Source organism: Petromyzon marinus (genome assembly GCF_048934315.1).
Source record: "Petromyzon marinus isolate PM22_M1 ecotype Great Lakes invasive population chromosome 84 unlocalized genomic scaffold, UKy_Petmar_22M1.pri1.0 chr84_unloc.3, whole genome shotgun sequence".
Lineage (NCBI taxonomy): Eukaryota > Metazoa > Chordata > Hyperoartia > Petromyzontiformes > Petromyzontidae > Petromyzon > Petromyzon marinus.
The window spans coordinates 1,222,268-1,248,451 of NW_027422640.1; the positions used below are offsets into that span (position 1 = coordinate 1,222,268).

Consider the following 26,184-nt stretch of genomic DNA (forward strand, 5'->3'; position numbering starts at 1 on the left):
GCCTGAGTCGACCTAGGGGAGGCCCAGGACTGGTTCAGATAATCGTCACACACACACTCGCTCTCACACACTCAGTTTCACTCACACACTCACACTCTCGCACACTCTCACACACTCAGTTTCACTCACACACTCAGACAAACTCTCGCACATACTCTCACACACACTCAGACACACTCTCACACTCACTCTCACACACTCTCACACACTCACACTCTCACACACACTCAGACACACTCTTACACACACTCAGACACACTCTCACACTCACTCTCACACACTCACTCACAAACACTCAGACCAACACTCACTCACACTCAAAAAATTTGGCCGTATAGCCTTAACAGATTGTTGGGGCAAGTGCTGTTAGCGAGAAGCAGCACCTATGAAGGCCGAAACTGTGGCATACGAGGGAGTGGGTGGGCAGCACCACGCCCGACCGCCTTTGTCTCCCCATAGGCGATGTTTTCACACACCACACCAGGTACTCGTTTGAGGCTGAGTCACTTGGTGGTGTTAGCCATGAGCGGGGATTGAACTCGGGTCACCGGGTTCGTAGCACAGCGCAGCGCTAACGGCCACACTGCTGCAGCGAGCGACGTGTTTATTCCTCACACTTGACAGGCACAATCACTGAGCGACGTATGCACACTGGGCTACGCATGGCTGACCCATGGCGTCTAAACTACACAGCTGGCTGACTGATACAGCGACGACGACGATGGGAGCCGTACAGCGGATCGGCCATGCGGCCGGGCGATGGAGAAGAGATGGCGGCGAAGACAGCGACGGCAGCCAGGACTCGGACCCCCACCACAGCCCCGAACCTCCGGTCACGTCCCACTTATATGAACCTTATGGGGGTCGCCCAGGGTACCATAGCACCCCGGCTCTCGAATAATGTCCGTGACGCAGTCATTTTTAGTCTGTTGATGGTCGGTGATGTGGGAATCGACTCATCTCGACGAGCTGTACACTATGCACCACCACAGTGCGTACGAGCGTTCAGGGTTTCGGCGCAATCGTTCTCGCTGCGTTTCGACATTGTGGAGTAGCACTCATTTCGGATTGATAGGTAGTGAAGTAGACCCCTGGAAAAAATATAGTGTCCCGGCCACGCGCCCTTCTAGAACCTTCGAGCAGGTTGTCGGAGCTTCCCGACTGATCTCTGACCTTAGCGCAGTTACGCCCCCCGTTATGGTGGGATGTTATATAACGCACCCATACCCTTAATTATCCCTCCTGGTCAACAGATGGCACTCTGTCACTTCACTACCTCTCCCCACTCACGCACTTACACACACTGTCACACACTCACACACATGCACACACTCAAACACACTCGCTCACCCACACACCCACACAGCCACTGACCCACTCACACACAGTAACACACGCACTTACAAACACTTCCTCCCCCATTCACACTCACACAAAGCCACTGACCCACTCATACACAGTAAGAACACACACACCCGCTCACAATACACTCCCTCACCCACACACTCATCCACACACCCACTGACCCACTCACACAGGAACACACTCATCACACACACTCACCAACACAGCCACTGACCCACTCACACAGTAACACACTCACACACAGTAACACACTTATACACAGTAACACACACTTCCTCACAAAGATCAAAGATCCCCCGTATAGCCTTAACAGACTCGAGGGGAAAGTGCTGTTAGCAAGCACCTATGAAGGCCGGAACGGTCTACGAGGGGATAGGTAGCCAGCACCACGCCCGACCGCCTTTGTCTCCCAAGTGGCGATGTTTACACACCGCACCAGGTACTCATTTAAGGCTGAGTCGACCTAGGGGAGGCCCAATACCTTTTCAGATAATCGTTACTGGTGTTGGCCGTGAGCGGGAATCGAACCCGAGTGGCCAGGTTTATAGAAAAGCGCGTTAAACGCTACACTACCGCTCCCCAGACCCAAGTGCCACGGGTCGACTGACTGAGAAGACTGGCTGATGCACCACCTGTGCCCCTACTGTGCCAAATGGCTGTGCTTTAGCCACCCGGCGCTCCGCTCGTTGTTGTGAACGTCGCTCCTCCGCCCTCTGTTGTTGTTGTTGGAGGGCGACTGCCTCCAACTACCCCTCAACAGAGGCAGATCTTTACTCCTATGTTACCAGTCATCAGCAAGTCCACTCATTTCCACGTCCTCCTGTACCACGTCACTACATCTCTTCTCTAGCCCGTGTCGCGCCCGTTTAGCCCCCTCTATCCGGCCGAACAAAAGCTGTTTAGGCATGTGGTGATTGGGCATGCGGGCTACCTGACCTAGCCAACGCAGCCTTGCCTTTCGGAGGTGCTCGCCGATGGGACTTTGTCCAGATCTTTCAAAGATTTGTGAGCTCCTCACACAATCCAACCCAGATTTGAAGCTTTCGTGACTGCAAGGATTCATGCTCTTTGGTTTTATTCGGGAAAGTCATATAGGTAAAAACGAATTAAAATAAAATAAAATAAACAATTAAAACACGACGTTTCGGAGGCAACGCAAGCTTCCGTCTTCAGGTGGGACCAGTCACAGCCAAAATCGCTGCACCAAGTGGCGAGGCTCTGGGAACCTAGCGCTTAAATACAGGTTAAGGTAGGGGGGCGTGTGGGAGGGGCCATGTTGGGGGACTTAAGTGGGGTGTGGAGCTGAGTTAATCCGTCTTGGCTGAGTAAATCCATCTTTTATTGTGTAGAGGGAGCGGGGCATGGGTCGTTGTGTGTGTGCAGGGATGAGTTAATCCGTCTTTTGTTGTGTGGAGGTTGCGGGAGATGGGTCACTGTGTGTGTGCAATATAAACGGACAATATCGGCCAGGATGTGCTGTAAGGGAGCAGTAAAAAAAAAGGAAAATAGAAAAGTTCGGAAAGAATAAATTTGGTATACCACTGCTTTAAATTGCTGTTAGAAATTAGTTAGTGTTTGGTATGATTCAAAACGTCTTTCCAATGGTCGCTTAATTTGAAACCATCCTCTCAGTTGAAATTATGCCTGTGTTTGTATATCTGCATGGCTTCGTGGACAAATCTTTGGTGATAATCTGTAGGTTTACAAAGAACCTTGGTATCGGAAAAGACAATCTCATGATCACCCATAGCGTTGTAACAGTGATCGGCCACAGCAGATGAAGACGGAAGCTTGCGTTGCCTCCGAAACGTCGTGTTTTAATTGTTTGTTTTATTTTAATTCGTTTTTTACCTAAAAGGCTTATTTGAATTAAATCGGCTTCCGATGGGCCTTCACTCCGCTCGGCTAGGTTCCAGCGATTGATGGAACTAGTTCTGGCAGGCCTCCAGTGGGACTCATGCCTAATATATCTGGACGATGTTATCGTTTTTGGCCGTACGTTTAAAAAAACATCTGGAATGGTTACGTGCTGTCTTTCTTAACATGCATGCGGCGAATCTCAAATTTAAACTACAGAAGTGTCAACTGCTCTAAAAATCGGTTCGGTATCTTGGCCACATAATCAGTAAATCAGGGATAGCGATGGACCTGAACAAAACCACGTGTGTTCGTACTTGGCTGACCCCACAACGGTGGGGGATGTGCGGAGTTTCATTCGATTTGCGTCCTATTGCCGTCGTTTTGTCACCGGGTTCGCCACTATCGCCAAACATTTCCACGCCCTGATGGCAAAAGGTCAGAAGCTCCATTCGGGGGAGTAGGAGGAGGCCGCATTTGTTGTGCTCTGGGATGGCTTGGTTAACGCCCCTCCCCTCCACTACCCCGACATTTCCTTTGCCGTTCATCCTAGCAACACCGGAATTGGCGCTGTTCTGTCTCAAGTCGTTAATGGCATGGAAAGTGCTGTAGCATATGGCAGCAGAGTGATGTCTCCGGCGGAACTTTTGGCAATTGTTTATTGTGTGCAACAGTATCGCCCCTATCTTTATGGCAGACGCTTTGAGGTGTTATTTGACCATGCAGGGCTACAGTACGTGCTGCATATTGAGCAACCGTCTGGCCAACTTTCACGTTGGTTGGAAGTCCTCCAGAACTCTTCCTTTACTGTTTCCTATTGCAAAGGTACCCAACACACGAACGCGGATGTCCTGTTGCGATTACCAACGAGCGACGGGTGCACGTGTTTCTCGGGCCGGGGTGCTGTTAGGCACCTGCTGAGGACTCGCCTCGTCCCCTTCCGGCATTGGCTGAGGTTGACACCTTTGAGGAAAGCCGACGGTCCTGTGGCGCATAACGTCGTTATTGGCATGAACCATGCGGACTTCGGACGCCTTCAGGTGGAAGACGCTTCCCTGTTCAAGTTACAACGCCGTGTCAAGGAGGTGGACGCGGGTGGGGATCGACGGGGTGTAGCCTCTGTCATTCTCAGAGGCAGATTGCTCATGCATTGGAATGGAGGGTTGCAGCGTTACAACATTGTTGTGCCTACTGCCCTACGAGGTAAATGCATCTGGGCTGTGCACGAGCGACTGTTGCACCTGGGGGTGCATAAGACGTTAGCCACACTTCAGCTCGACTTCTTCTGGCCCGACATGGTGGAAGATGTCACTAATGTATTGAAGGGGTTTGTGCAGTGTGCGCAGCGGAAACCCCCGTCCAAACCATGCTATCCAACATTGCAATCCATTCAGGTTTCCCGCATAAATGAGCTGGTCGCTCTTGTTATCCTTGGTCCATTTCCTACCATCCCTCGTGGTAATAAGTATTTACTGGTGGACGTCGAAAATTTTTTTGTGGTGGCCGATGGCCTGGCTGCCGTCCAACCAATCGGATGTGGCCATCACCGAGGCATTCCTTGATTGCTATGTGATGGACAAAGGGGCCCCTGAGCATCTTCTGACCAATCAGGGCAAGACATGTTCTTCAAAATTGCTGCGGGAGGTGTACGACTTGTTGGGAACAAAGAAAATACGCACATCACCATACCACCCCCAAACGGATGGAATGGTAGAGCGGCTGCAGAGGACTCTGACCTCCATGTTGAGCCTTCAGGTCAGTGAGTCCCAGCTTGACTGGGACTTGCATGTTACCGGGGTCCTGGCTGCCTATAGAATGGCCCCTCACCCATCCACCGGCTTCTCACCATTTTTTTTAATGTACAGAAGAGAACACGACCCCCAGATTGATGTCCAATTATGAGCCGAGCCAAACAAGGCTAAATCTAAAATATCGGAGTCCAGGCGCTTTACCCTTCAGAGGCTTTCAGAAGCACGCGAGGCTTCCAGAGAAAATTCCAATTCGTGCCAATTGTCAAATGAGCGGTAGAGGGGTCTCCGTCTTTCCGGACATGACTGGGCTTCAGGTGACAGAGCCTGGCTGCACTGTCCCCAAGTACTGGTGGGTACGTCACCCAAATTGTTTAAACCCTGGAGGGGGCCGTTTGACGTGATTCGGGTCGTTTGGCTCCAGTGTGTTAAAATTCGCTTGGGTCGGCGGAGTTGGTTTGTACATCCCTCTCGCCTCAAGCCTTTCATCACGCTGCGTGAATTCATCCCATCTACACTACACAGGGGCCAAGTGTCAGATGTGTCTGGCGAGCTGAGGTGTGTACCCACTGAGGTTGGTTCTCAGGGGAGTCATGTGATCCCGTCCCCCAAGCCGCCACCTGCGCCATCTTCACAAGCTTCGGGAGCAGAAGGTCCGTCTGCCCTGCCGACTGCTCTTTGCTCGATGGGACATTTTTTAATTCCCCCTGGGACCCCCGAGGAGAGTATGCCCACCTCTCCTGGGAGCCTGGTCACAAGGACTCGATCAAAGACTCTTCGGTTTTTGTATATATTGTATATATTGTATAGATGGGTTGAAGTATTTATTTGTTGATGGACACTAACGAGTTGTTCGTTTTGTTCTTTTTTGAAGGGAGACTTGACAAAGGGGCCCCAAGTGAGGGCTAGGGGGGGTCACGTGGTTGGGATCCAGATCCTGCTCGAGGATTCTCGAAGGTGGTCATGGCCAAGGGTGGAGGCAGCCACGCCACAGAGAATATAAGCCGGGTCCCGAGAGGGACCAGGGTTGTTGTTGTTGTTGTTCATCCTGGAAGAAACATTCGTCGACGGTCTACGTGCTATGATCTACGTTCTCCGTTCAACGAGTCTCCAACACGTGGACCTGGACCCGAGCTGTTGGTCCCAGTCCGTAGTAGCTAGTTACGTTGTAATTAGTGTAGTTAGCCTGGTGGTCACCACCATAGGTTGTTATTATGTTAAGGGGAAGTTACCCCGTGTGTTGGAGTTAAATAAATGTGTTGCCTCCAAGTCTACGTCTGCGACTCAGTTGAACTCACTACACATTTACAACTTAGAGCGTTATTACTACGGCTATCAGTCAGCCCTGATGGTTTCCACCTTATCGCTCCACAATTAGTCTGTGCCAATCTCGTCCACCTTGTTATTTGTGCATCCCCGGGCAAGTGCGGAGATCGGGGGCCTCGCTCCCCTAATATACCCCCTTGGCCCCGCCCCTATCAGACAGTGCCCCCACTCCACTGTGGCAAGTGTATTGTTTATTGGATAATTTATTATCATCAATACAGTACCTTCCGGCCACCTGTTTCTAATTATCTCAACGTGTACGCTCTAGCACTTTATCTTTACAGTCCCTACACAAATTCAATGTCACTGCTTATAGTCAACACATCTTCTATCCTCTCACATATATTCCTTCTGCATTCTCCAATCCGTACTCACCAGCAACGTGAATTATGATGAAAAAGCAACAATCGACAACTCACTTGGCATTGAAAAACCCTCTCCCAGCCTTGTTGTGATAAATTATTTTCCTGATCCTGTTCAGGTAATGCCATGAACAATTGTATATTTCTCTGTGCACTTGCACCAACCTGGATCCATGGTACCACCGTCAAATAATCATTGCAAATTTATCACCTTAATACAGCAGTGACATTTTTCCTACGGTGTTGAAGTAGATAGTGCCTCCAACTGATGAAGCAATTAAATTCTGGGTATTCCAGATGTTGGCTCTACAGATATCCATAGATTTACAGACGTTCGGATTACGGAATTTCGCGTTCATGCAATTGACAAATTATGGATATTTTTCTATTTACGAAATCGAATTTCCATGTTAACGAAATTTTACACGGCACACGCCATGAAAGCATCAAAGAAGAAGCACCCAGGAGGATGCGTCATCCATCCGCGACACTGTCACAGTATATCCCTATAGCTCACCAGTAAGGCTCATGTCTAATCTGACATTATCATGTTGGAGGACTTCTGACATCCGACTGACGACGTTCATGATGGTCATGGCCTTTCTTTTAGTGAACAGAAAAACACATTGTATCAGTTCAATACTGTAAAATACAGTAATTGAGAAAAAAAAGGCAATCGGAGGGGTAACCATCTCGTAAATATTAAAAATGAAATGTCTTTGTTTAAAAGAGCCTGCGGCAGTGGCACCAGGTCAATGGCAATTATGAATGCCTATCATAGTTGGCACTTTCCAAGGAATAGCTCATGTTAATGTCCCACAAAGAGGTACTCATCAACTCCAGAGGGATGAAAGGATGATTCAGTGTCTTATCGAGATGTTATCTTATGATCTTTAATGCTAGCTTTCTGTCTTATTGGACCCCTCACCCTCCAAAAACTATTGACAATGGCCATCAAAGTCATTTGGAACAATATGACATGGTTCAATCGAATAACTGCCCACTGGAAGCATTTCTGAAGACAACAGATGAATAATTTAGAGAATGCAGAAATCTCTTGTCAACCTTAATTCACTGTGTTCCACTAAATCTTCTCATCTCAACTAATTTTTTTCATCTGCTTCCTTTTTCCCTTCCATAATTTGGCCACCATTGCATTGTTAATGTTGACCTTACATCTGATGTGCTAGATAATCACCTGCCATAGAGTTGGCAGGTGATTATCTAGCTAGTTTTATTTATAGGATTTTTTTTACGGAAAAAAACTTTTTTTGCCGTTGGTCAGTTCCATTCTTTGTCCAATTTTAGCTCAAAAGAGCATGCGTCTTGCCTTGAATCTCGTTGAAAATGTCACGCACAACCAGGCTGCTACAGAGAGCAATGCACATTATACCATCGGCAAGCCAATGTTTTATTCGTATATGTCACATTTAGTAAGATCAAGTGCAGATGCAAATGTAATTTCATTATTTGTGCAGTCATTGATGACCTGGCTGAGGCCATGAAATATCTGCACTAGAGAAGTCGCTCAATAACAGGAAGCTGGCTTGATTCAAATGAAGGATATTGGCAGTACCAGCATCGCGCTCTGCCCTTGGAGCTGCCTGGCTACTGTTTTCATGCCTTCTTGACTGATAGCATGACTGAAATATTAATGGGGATGATATAACGCTCTAACGTTGTTCACGTCTCACAGCCGGAATACTGCCGACTGCTTCGCTCCTGACAAAGCGCTGATACACCGCTGGATCGAGTAGGATGGTCCTTGTGGCGAGGCTCTCAAAGTGGAAGATACCAAATCAGCTTCAACCCAATGGTGGTGTTTAGGAGAGCATTTATCTATGAGTATATATATAGGCTGGCTGACAGATATGAAGTTATTCCTTCGGTGGTAATAAACAACAACAACAATAATAATAATTGTTACCCTTTGTCATACCACTTATGGGTGAAGTCTTTCCATACTAGATAAGTCGTGGAGATGGTTTGACCATACTCCATCATGCTGGTCAACGTGGGTTGATGACGAGAAGGCTCAAGGCCAGTTTGCTTGATGGTAACTATGACTGAGAATCAAACTAAAGTGGTCTGATTCATATTGCAATGGCCAAACCATTGTGCCACCGTTACACTCGTATGCCTAAGTTAACAGGGAAAAAAAAACTATACCTTTTTTTTACTGTGAATAAAATGAGAAAATAACATTGCCACTTTGGTCAACTCATCGTCTTGAAATTACGGAATGTACAAATCTAAAGTCTTAGGTATAATGGAGAGAAGGGTTTTACTAGTTGGGCGATCTCAGAATGGGTAGCAGGTGGCAATCCTAATCAAATGCCATTTTCCATATTTCGTGTGTTTAGGTCTGTTGTAGACAAAAAACGGCCTGCAATGAAGCATGTCCTCTATTCCGACATGTGTAAAGAAGCTCATTCGCAGGGTACATTTTCATGATGATTTATTTCACGATAACATATTTCCAGGCGAGAGTACGACTCACACGTTTCACAAGGCTATAACTACCGCAGTCCTGGTGGTTTCTAATAGAGTAATATCGAACAGTCTTTCTTGATGGTTTCCACCATGTAGATCTCCAACAGTCGGCCCCGATGTCGTCCACCTGCAGTTGTTCTTCAGTCCCCAAGGAATCAACCCATTTGCGGGCCTCGCTCCCCCTTATATACCCCTACGGCCACGCCCTGGTAACTTCCAGCACTTGCCCCCGGTAGATTCTATCAGCAAACTCTATCGTCATCTACTTCCCTTCTCTTCGATGGCAAAGGTTATAGTGGTGTCAGTGTTGATGGGTGGAGACAGGTACAGGGTACTTTACGGGGGAAGGTTCGTAAAAGTCGTATTCCTGCGTTGTAAATACTTTATTGTGAAATAAATCATCAAGAAATTGGAAGCCGCAAAGGAGCTTCTTTACACATGTGAGTGTAAGCCTGAGTACAATCTCACGTGTTGTTGCTGTAGAGTATTTTCATTTTACCAGTGGGTCAATGAGGGAAGGGAATTGTGATTAAGGTAGTGAGTGATAGGATGGGTGGGTCATTCTTGAGAGCATGAAAAAGTGCGTGAGTGAGGTTGACACAGTGAATGATCAGGTGATTGTGTGAATGATCAGGTAAATATATGACTCATGAGGAGGGAGAGGGAGCATTTATGTAAGTCATAGAGTAAGGGAAGTGGGTGAGTTCATAATGGAGTGAGTGAGTACCAGTTTATTTAGTTGAACAAGGCGAGAACTAAAGCGACCAGGATGAGTCTCATTTGCAAGAGAGACCTGGATCACCCAAATGACCAAAGCTAAATAAAAACACAGAGTTACAGTAATGAAAGCAAATAATAGATAATACAAAACAACTGATGCGTCACATGGGAAATCGACGTAATGGAGTTAAGGGATGATAGAATATGTGAGTAAGGTGCGACACGGGTGTCCTCTGGCCCTTTCACGACTTAACATTTTTTTTAACTATGTAGTTTGAGACGATTTCCATGGATGTACCAGTAGAATTTATATCTGGTATAGACATAATGGGAGGCTGATCGATGCCCCAGTCCGGTCATGGTATGGCTCTCTATTGTTAAACCATATTATGAATGCGGATGATCTGGTGATTACTTCCCACTCTAAGGAGAAGTTGGAGACACTACAACTCAACATGGAGCATGCTCCTAAATTATGGGCCGTTACCATCAGCCTCACGAAAACAAATCACCTCCCTGGGTATTTTACATCATGAAAATGCTCCCCTCCCTCAATTCCCCATGTATTTTGGGGCAGTTGTGGAGAGAGTGGAGATATTTCCGTACTTGGGCAGTGTGCTGATGACCAACTCTGTTTCAGTAGCCGAGGTCTCACTTCGAATCATTCGAGTGGCATTATATTTTCATCAGCTGCTGAACACTGTGTGGAAGCTACCTGGCATGTCACTCCATACAAACCTTCATGTCTTCTGGACCGCAGTTATGCCCTCCCATATCTCTCTCGAAATGAACATCTGCGCTGGTTTGAAACATTTTGGTTAGCCCACGATCTATCCAGGGTTTAACCAGACTGGACTTTGTGAGGAGCTCAGATTCCTGGAATATCTGGACAAATGCCCATGTGTGGGCTCCTCCAGCAAGCGAGGCTGCGTTGGTTGTGTCATGCAGTCCGTATGCACAGCCACGGCATCCCCAAGCAGCTTCAATTTGGCTGGATAGATGGTGCTAAATGGGCGTGGTACGGGCTAGAGAAGAGATGGACTGATGTGGTACAGAAGGATGTGGAGCTGATTGGACTTATTGATGACTGGTATCAGCAGTGTCACGATCGGCTTCTGTGAAGGAGGTTCATGAAAAGCGCTGCTGGGGAGCTGGAGGCAGTCGCCCTCCAGCAACAGCATAGGGCAGAGGAGCGAGGCTCAAAACAACGAGCAGAGCGCCAAACAACTGACACCAATAAAGTTGGCACAGTGGGGAGCACGGCCGTTGCATCTGCCGATCATCTTCCTAAGTCAATCCATGGCACCTGCGTCTATTACATGCCCTCCTGCCAGCCAGCCTTCGACACTTCACGTGGCCTCAAAAAGCACCGAGCATGGCACAAGTGCTGTGGTGATGTCACCGCCACTTAGGGGTGAACGACGGTTGTTGCGTTGTTGTTGTGCGTGTGTGCACGGACGCATGTACGCCTGTGAGTCTCATGTATGGAGATAGAAAGAGAGGCAGCCGTGCGTTGTGCTGGCCCATGTGCCATTCTGAGCTTCATAGGCGCTGCTCACTAACAGCGCTTGCCCCAACATTCTGGTAAGGCTATACGGCGAATGATTGTCGCTGTTGTGTGTGTGTATGGACGTTCACCCCCCCTCCCACCGCCCCCGTGTGTGCAGTTTTAGGGACTCATTACGCCCCCTCCCGACAAGCAGGCCAGCATCCGAACTAAAGGTAAGTGACAATAAAAATATTTTTTTTCCATTTAAGTAACTTTATGTTTTGCTCACAATACAGTATTTATTACATTGTTGCATGCAAATGTACGATATTTTGTCTTACATATGACTTTGACAATGTTTCCATGTTTTGCTGAACCGTGATAACATCTTAAAAAACTTACAGTATGTGGATTTAAATACAGTACACTATTGTATTCAGACTTATGAACCGTTCGACTTACAGACAGTTCTCAGGAATGGAACCGATAAGTTGTCTTATTCGCTAACAGCACCTTCCATTGGTATGGTTGACTACATACGATGGCAAAGAAAGTTAAATATATATACATATATATAGTACAGCACTTTCCCCAATAGTATGTTGATGTTCTATGGGGTGGTATGTTTGTCTTTCTGAGTAATGTTTTAATTGGGGCGGTGTCATTTTCACAATTTCCCCAATGTTTTTACATTGGCCGACTTGCGCGTCAGCAATTTTCGCACCCAATGGATAAATCTCTTCTTCTTCTTCTTGGTGGCGGTGGTGGCAGAAGTGGTGGTGGAAGCTGTGGCAGCGGCGGTGGAAGGGGCATCGGTGGCATCATGGTACATTTGAGACACGGCGCATTTCAATTCTTTCAGCTGGCTACTGAGATGAAGGTTCTCTTCATGCAGCCTCTTTTCCCCATGCCACATGTCCTCGTGACGCACCAGCTTCCCGCATAGCCTAAACTGTTCCTGGCCTCTCTGCGGATCCAGGAAGTTCAACTCCGTCAGGTGGGCGTGCAGCGACCTCCGGAGATCTTTGTTTTCACAGCGCAGCGACATTTGCCGCTGTGCTGCATTGCAGTCTCGGAGAAAATCCGCATGGAGAGACTTGCTCTCCCTGCAAGGCACTCTCGTGGACTCCAGCTCCAACTGGCACTCTTTAAGCTGTTGAACCAGGCTCCTGTTCTCTCTCTGGAGAGTCTCTCGGTTCTCCATCAACTCCTCCTGCTGCTGCTGTAGCTCCAGACGGAGCATCTTGTTCTTCTGACAGAGCTCCACATTCTGCAGGCTCATCCTCTCCGTTTGCAGCGTCATGGTCTCGCGGTAAAAGTCTGAGATGGAAAGCGTAAAACGACGATAAATGAAGATCTCCATCCCAAGCATGGCCAAGACCAGAACGCCAACGATCAGCAGCACCATGCTCAGCTCGTGTTGACGGCACGCGGGACGGAAGGAAGTGTGAGACACGTCACGAAGGGGCGTGATATTTAAACCAACATCAATGCCGGATGTAACGTACGCTATGACGTAACAGCCATCCCTGCCCACTTATTGTCAATCATTGCTCACCACGTGACTCCACGGCCCCGCCCCTAACCCTGCAGCTCCTCCCCCATACTCTTCTTCCGCCTTCCCCACGTGACGCGAAGCGAGCCAATCACGCGAGAGGCGGCGCGCGGTCGGCCCCGCGTCCGCTTCCCGCCATTCTTGCAATGGGCGGCGGGGCCGCTCAGGGTGGGGCGCGGGGCGCGGGGGCGAGTTCACTCCACGTCGCGAGCGGGAGGAGGAGGGACTAGGGGGAGGGGCCAGCAGGGACGAGGGGGAGGGGCCAGGAGGGACGAGGGGGAGGGGCCAGGAGAGACGAGGGGGAGGGGCCAGGAGGGACGAGGGGGAGGGGCCAGGAGCGGGAGGGGGGGTGCCGTGGCGCCGCTCTTGGGCCGCGAGGCCTCCCCCTGGGCCTGCGGCCCCACGCGGAGACCGCGACAGCAGCAGCAGCAGAAGGTGGTGGTGGTGGTGTTTGTGGTTGTAGGCACGGGAGAGGTGGTGGTGGTGTTTGTGTTTGTAGGCACGGGAGAGGTGGTGGTGGTGTTTGTGGTTGTAGGCACGGGAGAGGTGGTGGTGGTGTTTGTGGTTGTAGGCACGGGAGAGGTGGTGGTGGTGTTTGTGGTTGTAGGCACGGGAGAGGTGGTGGTGGTGTTTGTGGTTGTAGGCACGGGAGAGGTGGTCACGGACAGGCGGTGAGTGCCGGGTGATGGAGGGGGGTGAGGGAGTGGATTGCAGGGTGAGTGAGTTAATGAGGAGAATTAATAGGTGAGGAGGGTGAGTGAGTTGAAGGGTGAGGTGAGTGAGTGGGTGAGTGGTGAGTTCACGACAGGGAGATTGGGGCTGAGTGAGTGAACGCAGCGCACGGTAAAGATCCCCTGAGAGCATTCGCAAGAGTTGGACATTGAGTGCCGCTGTCAGGGTCCACACGCAAATTACTCACTTGGCATGATATACAAATTAACCATTGTAAACGATAACTTTAAAAAGTCCGCTATTTGTCAGAGCTAATGCGATGTGCGTTTACCATATTTGTAGCACGTTATAACCAACGTCAACATCGTCATTTAGAGTAACCATTAGTCCATACGTGTCACTTGCTAATAGTCCCCGGGTCAAACACAACTTTGCCGTGCGTGCAGGCTTTGTCTCTGGCTGCTCGCTAGGGCTGCGATGCCTTTCCATGCCACAAGATGACGTTCATTGCTCCTTCCACACCGCGACAATATTTACTGCAGTGTTCTATAACGCGGCAGTTGCGCTGCTGAAGAACACCGCGTTGTGTAAACTCCCTCGTTACAATGACTAATACAGGGTAAAGCACAGTCCGTGATAACAGCGTGAGATGCGTGTGTCGGCTGAACAAAGACCGAGGCGCGTGGGGAGCATCAGGAAGCATCCAGCAGCATCCCAATGCCTCGTGTGACGCTGTGCCCAGGCAGCCGTACAACCGCACATTCCTACTCGCGCGACGTGGTTCTGTTGACTCAATCGCGTTATATCCACTTAGCATCCGCGTTATAAAACGTGTTCCCTAATACATCCATCGTGCCATATCCAATTGGCGTTATGAAAACACGCGTTGAGGCAGAACGAACTCTATAAACTATTTTTATTTTACCAGGTGAGACCCACTGAGCTATGTGGCTGTTTTCCAGAAGCGACCTGTCCACAAATGATAGATCAGCAAAATGGCTAATCACGTAGAAATGTGTAGCACCAGCCACAAATACTCTAGACATGGGATCCCCTTTGACAGGGTCAGTGTCTACTTAGATTCACTCACTCCGCCTATTGTCATGTGGCGTGTGCAGCTGCGTCTTGACACTTGTTAGAGTGCTGTCTTTGAGGCAGAGAGCTTTAAAACCGTGTGCAGTGGTTAATTTGCTTCACAGCTTTACACTGAACTCCTTGCTTGTGCTAAAACATGTTTGCGACTTTGCTGATTGAGAACTATGCAGATTTAGATTTATAGTAACATGTACTTGGTGTGAGATGAACTTCCAAACAATTTCCTTTGCTCAACATCTTGGAATTAATGTCTTTTTAAATGGTCAGCTTAAGTGATTCCGTGATGTTTATGTAACTTGACCATTAAGATAATCTATGGTGCACAATTATTTCAGTATTATTTGTCATAAGTAAACTTTAAACTGAACCCATATGTGATATTATATTGCCTGATTATTTTATTTTTTAATGTAGTCTACATGCTCTTCTGGGGATATTACCCCACATTTACCATTCATTAATGTTCCCTTTGACATTGGTAATTGGCATTGTCACACCATAGTAATTCATGGGCAATTATGTAATTATCTCTGTGTCTATCTCTCTCTGCATCTGTCTGTGTTGGTGTCTCTCTCTGCCGGTGTGTTTTTCTCTATATGCATCTCTCGTGTGTCTCTTTGTGTGTGCCTCTAAATGTGTGTGGATGTCTCTCGGTGTCTGTCTCTCTCTTTCCTTTTCCACGATGTGGTGTTGTATTTACATGCAAATTCTACCTCTAGCCCCACCCACTTACCCTTGGGCTGAGCTTATCTCAAGCCAATATAACTTCGTGTTTCAGCAGCTTTCTCGCTATATTTTTTCACCTGATGATGGTTGCTTGTGTTGCGATCGAAACGTCGTGATCTATTATTTTTTTCTACCTACGTGACTTTACCGAAAGAACCAAAGAGTATTGTGATTGTAATTTTGATTGTGATCGTTGTGGTGGAGGTGGTGATATTGATGGTGGTGTTAACGATAGCGGTGATTTTGGTGGTTGTAATGGTGGTATTGATGGTGGTAATGGTGGTTGACTATTACCCCTCTCGTGTCCTTACTTCCACCACCAGGTTTAAGAATCTGCTGGTGTCTGTGCTGGAGGTGGACGTCGGATATCTGTGCGGTCTGGAGCGGTGGACAATAGACTTCTGCAGCTCAACCAGGTGGACGCACTGGGCAGGGGGCAAGATGGTTGTGGCCTTAGAGACCCACTTACTCCCACAGAGAGCCATAGACTCACTCACAGAGTACACTCACACAGAGAGCCAAAGTCTCACTGACACAGAGCCATAGGCTCACTCACATGGAGACACAGACTCACTCACACAGAGAACCATTGATTAACTCATTGTTTTTTTCAGTAAAGTCACGTATGTAGAAATACCATAAAATTATATTAAGATAAATCAATCACGACGTTTCGACCGCAACACAAGCGATCTTCATCAGGTGTAAAAACAAATAGCACATAGGGTGACATCAGCGCAACACATAGAGAGCGTTAAACTGCACGGAGGTAAATACAACAAGAAGATGAGAGACGAGAATTCAAAAAACCTAAGAAAAATGTACGTGATGCAATACCAGTCGGCCAATGACACAGTTAGACACTTGCCTGGCAGACCACGAATTTCAGAAGAGTGCTAAATTTCATGTTCATCCTCTGGGTTGAACATACCAGCATAGACAGAGTGAACAAATACGAGGTATAAGATAGCAGAAATACATATACAGGGACACAAGAGGTAAGAAGAGGAAAGACGGACAGAGAAGCAAGAAAAAAGGGGCCGGAGGGATGAACAGAGGCTTAAAATAAGTAGTAGAGGTGGGGGGAGGGGGAGGGGCCGAAGAAAGCAAGGGGTACGGCAGCAGCAGAAGAGGGAGGGGCAGGAAAATGTAAGGGGGCGCAATTAGTTTAGTACAGAATTGTAAAGGTAACTTCCCTGTAGAAGTGTGTTAATAAAGAATTAAAGCTTTCGTGACTGCATAAATTACTCATTGTTTTTTTCGGTAAAGTCACGTATGTAGAAATTCCGTGAAATTATATTAAAATAAATCAATCACGACGTTTCGACCGCAACACAAGCCATCTTGTGTTGCAAGATCTTGTGTTGCAAGATCGCTTGTGTTGCGGTCGAAACGTCGTGATTGATTTATTTTAATATAATTTTATGGTATTTCTACATACGTGACTTTACCGAAAAAACCAAGAGTAATTTATGCAGTCACGAAAGCTTTAATTCTTTATTAACTATTGATTAACCCACACAGAGAACCATAGAGTCACTTGCACAGACTCACACAGAGAGACATAGACTCACTCAGGCAGAGAACCATATGCAGTATATCCTCGTTTTTTATGTAATGTGTTTTGCTTAGCGCACACCACACCCACTATAACTCGAGTAGCAGAGTAGCACATGACGGACGGACTGCTCTCATGAGTGGTGTTGGTCTTGGCAGCGTTGTTCTGTATTGCTGGGAGCTGATGCTGTACCGGTGCGCGCTGTGTTACGTGGCGTGTCATCCTCTTCCTCAGCCTTTGTTCCAGCATCTGTGTGTAGTGTCATCTCACTCACTCCCTTATAGTTTTCACTCACCATATCTCCCTTTCACGTCCTTTGTATGTATATTGATGAATGTAACGCATTTTTGTATTATTATTTGGCTTCTATAAATTTCCACGTCATAAGCCACTTCATTCAGCTATCATTTGTGGCCAGTTCGCTTCTGATAAAAAAAGCTAATAGCTTAGAGGGCTTTACTTGGTAAGATAAAAAATAGTTTATTTTTTGGTGATTTGCTTACCTTTCCTATACTTTGCACTTCGATTGTGTTTTTGCATCATTTGTTCATGTAACTTTCTGTACCACCCCAACTGGAAATCTGTGAAAAAGGGCTTTTTAGATTCCTCCAGTATAAATAAAGATTATAATATAGATCTTCTACATATACACAACACATTTAAAATAAACATAGAAAACAGTGTACTGTACTGTCAATTAAAAATAATAATAATAAAAGTTTGTGCTGAAAGGAGCCTCCCGCTTTACCGTTATTCCTTGTAGAAAAGTTTTCTGCTTGACGTAAAATAGCTTTAAGCAGCAATTTTCGACAACGCAACCCCCGCGTTAAGCAAGGATATGTTGTACTCACTTACACAGAGAGACATAGACTCAAACTTGATTTGGCACTTTCGTGACTGCAGGAATTACTCTTTGGTTATTTCGGTAAAGTCACGTAGACATAGACTCGCACAGAAGGCCATAAACTCACTCGAACAGAGAGACTTGGAGTCATATCACACAGAGCCATCGACTCATTCAAACACAGATGATGATAACAGATACCCATGAACTCACATTGAGACCCATGGACTCACACAGAGACCAGTAAACTTACCAGACCCGTAGACTCACAGAGACGCATAGACTTACAGAGAGGTATAGACTTACACAGAGACCCATAGACTTACAGAGAGGTAAAGACTTACACAGAGACCCATAGACTGGTGAGCGAGATTTGAACTCGGATCACCATATTTGTAGCACAGCACATTCGCCGATACCCTACCGTTCACCTTACACACTCACACACGCACTCACATGCTCACTCATTCACGCAACCAGACGCTCACTTACACATTCAATCAATCACTCAATCACTCACACATTCGCGTTTTATTGCATGTAGCAATATCTTCAGGAGCTAAATGTCAATTATTGAGGTCTGTTAAGATAAGCGAGTGTGTGGGTGTGTGGATGACATAGCAATAGTGGGTGAGTAGGTGAGTGAAGAGGTGAGCTCAGTAGCATGTTGCAGGTCTTCCCCAAGACAAGGCGGGTCATATTTAGGGTGTGTAACATGTTGATTGACTGGGTTGAGTGTTGTGTGTTTGTGAGCGAGTAGGTGAGCTCACTCGAATGTCGCAGGTCTCGCCCAGCGTTTTCCAATCAAAGATTAAACAGATGAATGAGTGGTGGGATTTTTGTTATTGTTTTCAGGTGAGCAGCACCACCTTAACACAAATATCTGTATTACACCTTCATCCATGTAATAGCTGTGTCCGTCTTACACCTCCATTTTCTTAGAAGCCTCTGGATTTGACATAGGGCATCATTTCTGCGTGTGTGTGTCTGTGTGACCCAGTCCTGGACCTTCCCTCGGTCGACTGACCCTCTAAAGAGTACCTGGTGCAGTGTCTATAATAAACATCAGCAATTGGGAGAGACAAAGGTGGCCGCGTGCATGGTGTTGGCCACATCACATCCCCACAGCGGATTTTGGTGAACCATCAAACAAAGACGGTCGCTGCATCGCGCTTTCAGAAGAGCTTCTGCGGCCGTCTCGAACGCTCTTCCTTCTGATATCAGGAAGCCACTGGAGCTGTGCACCTTTACATCTTGATTGAAAACTAATTTCTTTAGAACTACTTTTTGTGCTGAGTTTGATGTCCTTCCCCTGCACCTCCGATTAGCACGGTTGGCTACGTTCCGTGCCAAAGAAGTTCAGCATACAAAATACATACCACCCCCTCGTGTGTTCCACAGCACAAGGATCCACAACTTGCCCTAACACGTCTATTGAGGCTACTTTGGTGACCTGTGTGGGTGCATAATTAATTCTCATTATTTAATGAAATGGCCTTCATCAACAAAGGACACGAGTCCATTGAGGGACGGGGACAGCGTGGGGCCCTTCGTGGAGCTGATTCTCACAACGACGGAGGAAGAGTTGGAGGGATGCAGCAGAGGAGGGGGTGGCACCGCACGATGTTCATGCTGAGAGTGAACGTGGCACTAGGAGAGGCTCCGGAGTTGGGCCTCCTCAGGGCGACTGGCGATAGAGTGGAGAAGTCGAGGTGAGAGTGACTCGGGGAATGGGGGTGAGGTGAGTCGAGGGGTGACTCGGGGAGTGAGATTAGTGGAGGGGTGACTAGGGGAGTGGGCGTGCACCTGATTATGCACGAATGTGAGTGGACTACCCATGCATTCATCATCATTATCTGCATCATCACCAGTGGTAAATCCACCTTCTGTTGCCAGACCACCAAGATTATATGGCCTTCCAAATATACATAAAGAAGATACACCCTTCGTCCCATCGTCTCCCCTATCAACTCCCCCACCTACAAACTGGCTCGTTTTCTGTCTGATATCCTGCGACCTTTTACTGGAAAAACCACCTCTGCAGTACTAAACTCTACTCACCTGGTATCGACAATCAAGGGTATTTCCCTATCCCCAGACGACCTGCTTGCCAGTTTTGATGTGGCTTCCTTATTCACCAAAGTTCCTGTACTTGACACCATCACAATCATTGAAGACTTGGTTCATCAAGGACTGTATACTGATGTACCACCCCTGGTGAGACACTGCTTAACCAACACATACTTCACCTGGAATGGAACTTTCTACAAACAAACTGAGGGCACCCCAATGGGCTCCCCCAACGTGTTCATGGAAAAAATTGAAACTGACGCCATCCAGACTGCCACTCTACGCCCGACCTTATGGAAGAGGTACGTGGATGACACTTTTGTCATCTGCCCACATGGCCTGCCTGCTCTAGGCCAATTCCTCGACCACATCAATTCCATACACCCAGCCATCAGATTTACCATGGAAGTCGAAAAAGAAGGCAAGCTACCCTTTTTGGATGTCCTAATTAAAAGGAGACCTGATGGTTCAATGAGCCACTCTGTCTACAGGAAACCTACCCATGCGGATGCTACCTTAAAACCGGATTCCCACCACCATCCATCCTAGAAGAACTCCCTCATCAAGACTCTATACCATAGAGCCCAATGCATTTCCGACCAGGAACACATTGCCAGTGAACTCAAGCACGTACACCAAGCTCTCAAGGGTGATGGTTACTCCAACTACACAATCCGCAAAGTCATCACTCCAGTCATGAAGAAGGATCCGCTTGAGGAGCCATTCAAAACCATCACCTTACCTTACATTGCGGGGGTCACAAAAAAGATCTCCAAAATCCTGAATAAAAACAAGATCCAGGTCCGATTCAACACAGTACATAAAATCCGTGATCTGGTTCCTTCTGTAAAAGATGCGATTCCAGACATACAGTACCCGGGTGTTTACAAACTAAGTTGCCTCTCAGTTTAACACGTAGGCTTTCGCGACCAATATTATTCATAATAAAGGTTTTTGGGTTAGATCACGTTATTTTTAAATGTGTCGTAACCCTCCACCACCCGACATGGCCAATCAGAAAAAAAAGTGTCACATTGACAAAAGACAAATAATTCAACTTTAGCCCACCGGTGTGTTGAAGAGTGAATCCACAACATTTACAGTTTGGGTACTACGTTTCGCTGGTAATTATGGTTTTTAAAATTTTATTCAGTATCTCAGCGGAGACAACAAAAACAAAACAAAGCAAAAACCGAGGGGCCGCCCCCTCGCTCGCACCATAAAGGCCCCGCTCGGCCACCGACCCATCCTCTGGACCGGAGTCAACCCTGCCCCCCGACCGCCCTAGCCCACCCTGGGTAGCGGCCACTTCCATCGTTCCCTTGCGGCATCGCGCCCCATTTTCACCCGGTCCACCTCCACCACCCTTTCCAACAATCTCCTCGCAACATAACATGTCTCCAACGGGGACATCGGGGACCCCTCCAGCTCCTTCTTTCGCGCGTTCCACAGCGCCTCCTTCGTCGCTCCTATTACAGCCCACACCTGGTCCCTGTCCTCCCTCCCCACCCCCCGCAGCTCTCCCCACATGACGTCCCATGCCGTCACCCTCGACAGCGCGAAACGGGCCAGCAACGGCTTACTCCTCCTCCAGACCTCCTGGGCAAAAGGGCACGCCACCATCACATGCGCTGCAGTTTCGTCCACGTTGCAGCCCCTCAGGCACTTGGGGGTATGCGCCATTTGGCGGCTGTACAAGTTACCCCGCGTCTCCAACCTGTCCCGGACAGCCAGCCATGACAGGTCCCTCTGCTCCTTCGTGAGCGCTGCCGACAACACATTCCTCCAAATCTTCCCGTGCATCTCCCTCCTCGCACCGGCCACCTCGTCACAGGCCTCCTCCTTCTCCGCCGCAGCCCGCACCTCCCTGGGAGCCCACCGGCCCCCCCACCAGTTCAGGCCGTGCTGCCCGACATAGCTCCCCACCACGTCGCTGACCCAGTGCCCCCGCCAGTCCAAAGGAGTGCTCCTTCCTATCCCAGTCATCCCGAGCCCCCGCAACCCGCAATTCAGTCGATACCTCATATAGCACGCTGCCTTGCCCCGCGGCTCCGTAGAGAAGAACAGCCGCAGCGCATTGCAGACAAAAGTCGATTGCAGGGTATACCCCACATTTGGGGCACCCCTCCCCCCATTCCGGACCTGCAGACACACCACGGCCCTCCTCACCCTCTCCATCCCTCCCCCCCAGATAAACCTGAAAATCGCCGAGGTCAAGGCCTTAGCCTCCCTCCCACCTGGCGGGAAAACCTGCGCCAAGTAGTTTAGGGATGGTAATATATCTGTCTTTACCACCATAATCCTACCGGCAATCGTGAGCCGCCTCCCAGCCCACTTACCGAGACAGAATCTGCTGGTGTCTGTGCTGGAGGTGGACGTCGGATATCTGTGCGGTCTGGAGCGGTGGACAATAGACTTCTGCAGCTCAACCAGGTGGACGCACTGGGCAGGGGGCAAGATGGTGGTGGCCTTAGAGACCCACTTACTCCGGACAGAGAGCCATAGACTCACTCACAGAGTACACTCACACAGAGAGCCATAGGCTCACTCACATGGAGACACATAGACTCACTCACACAGAGAACCATTGATTAACTCATTGTTTTTTTCGGTAAAGTCACGTATGTAGAAATGCCATAAAATTATATTAAAATAAATCAATCACGACGTTTCGACCGCAACACAAGCGATCTTCATCAGGTGTAAAAACAAATAGCACATAGGGTGACATCAGTGCAACACATAGAGAGCGTTAAACTGCACGGAGGTAAATACAACAAGAAGATGAGAGACGAGAATTCAAAAAACCCAAGAAAAATTTACGTGATGCAAAACCAGTCGGCCAACGACACAGACACTTGCCTGGCAGACCACGAATTTCAGAAGAGTGCTAAATTTCGTGTTCATCCTCTGGGTTGAACATACCAGCATAGACAGAGTGAACAAATACGAGGTATAATATAGCAGAAATACATATACAGGGACACAAGAGGTAAGAAGAGGAAAGACGGACAGAGAAGCAAGAAAAAAGGGGCCGGAGGGATGAACAGAGGCTTAAAATAAGTAGCAGAGGTGGGGGGAGGGGCCGAAGAAAGCAAGGGGCACGGCAGCAGCAGAAGAGGGAGGAGGGGCAGGAAAATGTAAGGGGGCGCAATTAGTTTAGTACAGAATTGTAAAGGTAACTTCCCCGTAGAAGTGTGTTAATAAAGAATTAAAGCTTTTGTGACTGCATAAATTACTCATTGGTTTTTTCGGTAAAGTCACTAATGTAGAAATACCATAAAATTATATTAAAATAAATCAATCACGACGTTTCGACCACAACACTAGCGATCTTGCAACACAAGATCTTGCAACACAAGATGGCTTGTGTTGCGGTCGAAACGTCGTGATTGATTTATTTTAATATAATTTTACGGTATTTCTACATACGTGACTTTACCGAAAAAAACAATGAGTAATTTATACAGTCACGAAAGCTTTCATTCTTTATTAACACACTTCTACGGGGAAGCTACCTTTACAATTCTGTACTAAACTAATTGCGCCCCCTTACATTTTCCTGCCCCTCCCCCCTCTTCTGCTGCTGCCGTGCCCCTTGCTTTCTTCGGCCCCTCCCCCCACCTCTGCTACTTATTTTAAGGCTCTGTCTGTTCATCCCTCCGGCCCCTTTTTTCTTGCTTCTCTGTCCGTCTTTCCTCTTCTTACCTCTTGTGTCCCTGTATATGTATTTCTGCTATATTATACCTCGTATTTGTTCACTCTGTCTATGCTGGTATGTTCAACCCAGAGGATGAACGCGAAATTTAGCACTCTTCTGAAATTCGTGGTCTGCCAGGCAAGTGTCTAACTGTGTCGTTGGCCGACTGGTTTTGCATCACGTAAATTTTTCTGGGTTTTTTGAATTCTCGTCTCTCATCTTCTTGTTGTATTTACCTCCGTGCAGTTTAACGCTCTCTATGTGTTGCGCTGATGTCACCCTATGTGCTATTTGTTTTTACACCTGATGAAGATCGCTTGTGTTGCGGTCGAAACGCCGTGATTTATTTATTTTAATATAATTTTATGGTATTTCTACATACGTGACTTTACCGAAAAAAACAATGAGTTAATCAATGGTTCTCTGTGTGAGTGAGTCTATGTGTCTCCATGTGAGTGAGCCTATGGCTCTGTGTCAGTGAGACTTTGGCTCTCTGTGTGAGTGTACTCTGTGAGTGAGTCTATGGCTCTCTGTGGGAGTAAGTGGGTCTCTAAGGCCACAACCATCTTGCCCCCTGCCCAGTGCGTCCACCTGATTGAGCTGCAGAAGTCTATTGTCCACCGCTCCAGACCGCAGATATCCGACGTCCACCTCCAGCACAAACACCAGCAGATTCTTAAACCTGATGGTGGAAGTAAGGACACGAGAGGGGTAATAGTCAACCACCATTACCACCATCAATACCACCATTACAACCACCAAAATCACCGCTATCGTTAACACCACCATCAATATCACCACCTCCACCACAACGATCACAATCAAAATTACAATTACAATACTCTTTGGTTCTTTCGGTAAAGTCACGTAGGTAGAAAAAAAAATAGATCATGACGTTTTGATCGCAACACAAGCAACCATCATCAGGTGAAAAAATATAGCGAGAAAGCTGCTGAAACACGGAAGTTATATTGGCTTGAGATAAGCTCAGCCCAAGGGTAAGTGGGCGGGGCTAGAGGTAGAATTTGCATGTAAATACAACACCACATCGTGGAAAAGGAAAGAGAGAGACAGACACCGAGAGACATCCACACACAGAGAGAGGCACACACAAAGAGACACACGAGAGACACATATAGAGAAAAACACACCGGCAGAGAGAGACACCCACACAGGTAGATGCAGAGAGAGATAGACACAGAGAGAATTACATAATTGCCCATGAATTACTATGGTGTGACAATGCCAATTACCAATGTCAAAGGGAACATCAATGAATGGTAAATGTGGGGTAATATCCCCAGAAGAGCATGTAGACTACATTAAAAAATAAAATAATCAGGCAATATAATATCACATATGGGTTCAGTTTAAAGTTTACTCATGACAAATAATGCTGAAATAATTGTACTCCATAGATTACTTAATGGTCAAGTTACATAAACATCACGGAATCACTTAAGCTGACCATTTAAAAAGACATTAATTCCAAGATGTTGAGCAAAGGAAATTGTTTGGAAGTTCATCTCACACCAAGTACATGTTACTATAAATCTAAATCTGCATAGTTCTCGATCAGCAAAGTCGCAAACATGTTTTACCACAAGCAAGGAGTTCGGTGTAAAGCTGTCTAGAGTATGTGTGGCTGGTGCTACACATTTCTACGTGATTAGCCATTTCGCTGATCTATCATTTGTGGACAGGTCGCTTCTGAAAAACAGCCACATAGCTCAGTGGGTCTCACCTGGTAAAATAAAAATAGTTTATAGAGTTCGTTCTGCCTTAACGCGTGTTTTCATAACGCTATTTGGATATGGCACGATGGATGTAATAGGGAACACGTTTTATAACGCGGATGCTAAGTGGATATAACGCGATTGCGTCAACAGAACCACGTCGCGCGAGTAGGAATGTGCGGTTGTACGGCTGCCCGGGCACAGCGTCACACGAGGCATTGGGATGCTGCTGGATGCTTCCTGATGCTCCCCACGCGCCTCAGTCTTTGTTCAGCCGACACACGCATCTCACGCTGTTATCACGGACTGTGCTTTACCCTGTATTAGTCATTGTAACGAGGGAGTTTACACAACGCGGTGTTATTCAGCAACGCAACTGCCGCGTTATAGAACACTGCAGTAAATATTGTCGCGGTGTGGAAAGAGCAATGAACGTCATCTTGTGGCATGGAAAGGCATCGCAGCCCTAGCGAGCAGCCAGAGACAAAGCCTGCACGCACGGCAAAGTTGTGATTGACCCGGGGACTATTAGCAAGTGACACGTATGGACTAATGGTTACTCTAAATGACGATGTTGACGTTGGTTATAACGTGCTACAAATATGCTAAACGCACATCGCATTAGTTCTGACTAATAGCGTACGTTTTTTTTAAAGTTATCATTTACAATGGTTAATTTGTATATCATGCCAAGTGAGTAATTTGCGTGTGGACCCTGACAGCGGCACTCAATGTCCAACTCTTGCGAATGCTCTCAGGGGATCTTTACCGTGCGCTGCGTTCACTCACTCAGCCCCAATCTCCCTGTCGTGAACTCACCACTCACCCACTCACTCACCTCACCCTTCAACTCACTCACCCTCCTCAC

At 47.5% G+C, this 26,184-nt stretch overlaps 1 long non-coding RNA gene across 2 annotated transcripts; it reads left to right on the top strand.

Annotated features, from left to right (window-relative positions):
- Positions 1 to 12,002: 12,002 nt before the first annotated feature.
- LOC142908436 (uncharacterized) lies at positions 12,003 to 19,093 on the top strand. 2 transcript variants are annotated; one of them, XR_012931757.1, is made up of 3 exons: positions 12,003 to 12,186; positions 15,732 to 15,824; positions 18,811 to 19,093. It is a non-coding gene; the product is annotated as an uncharacterized LOC142908436 (long non-coding RNA). The 2 variants fall into 2 exon arrangements; XR_012931758.1 differs by lacking the exon at positions 12,003 to 12,186 and adding an exon at positions 13,273 to 13,350.
- The last annotated feature ends 7,091 nt before the right edge of the window (positions 19,094 to 26,184 follow it).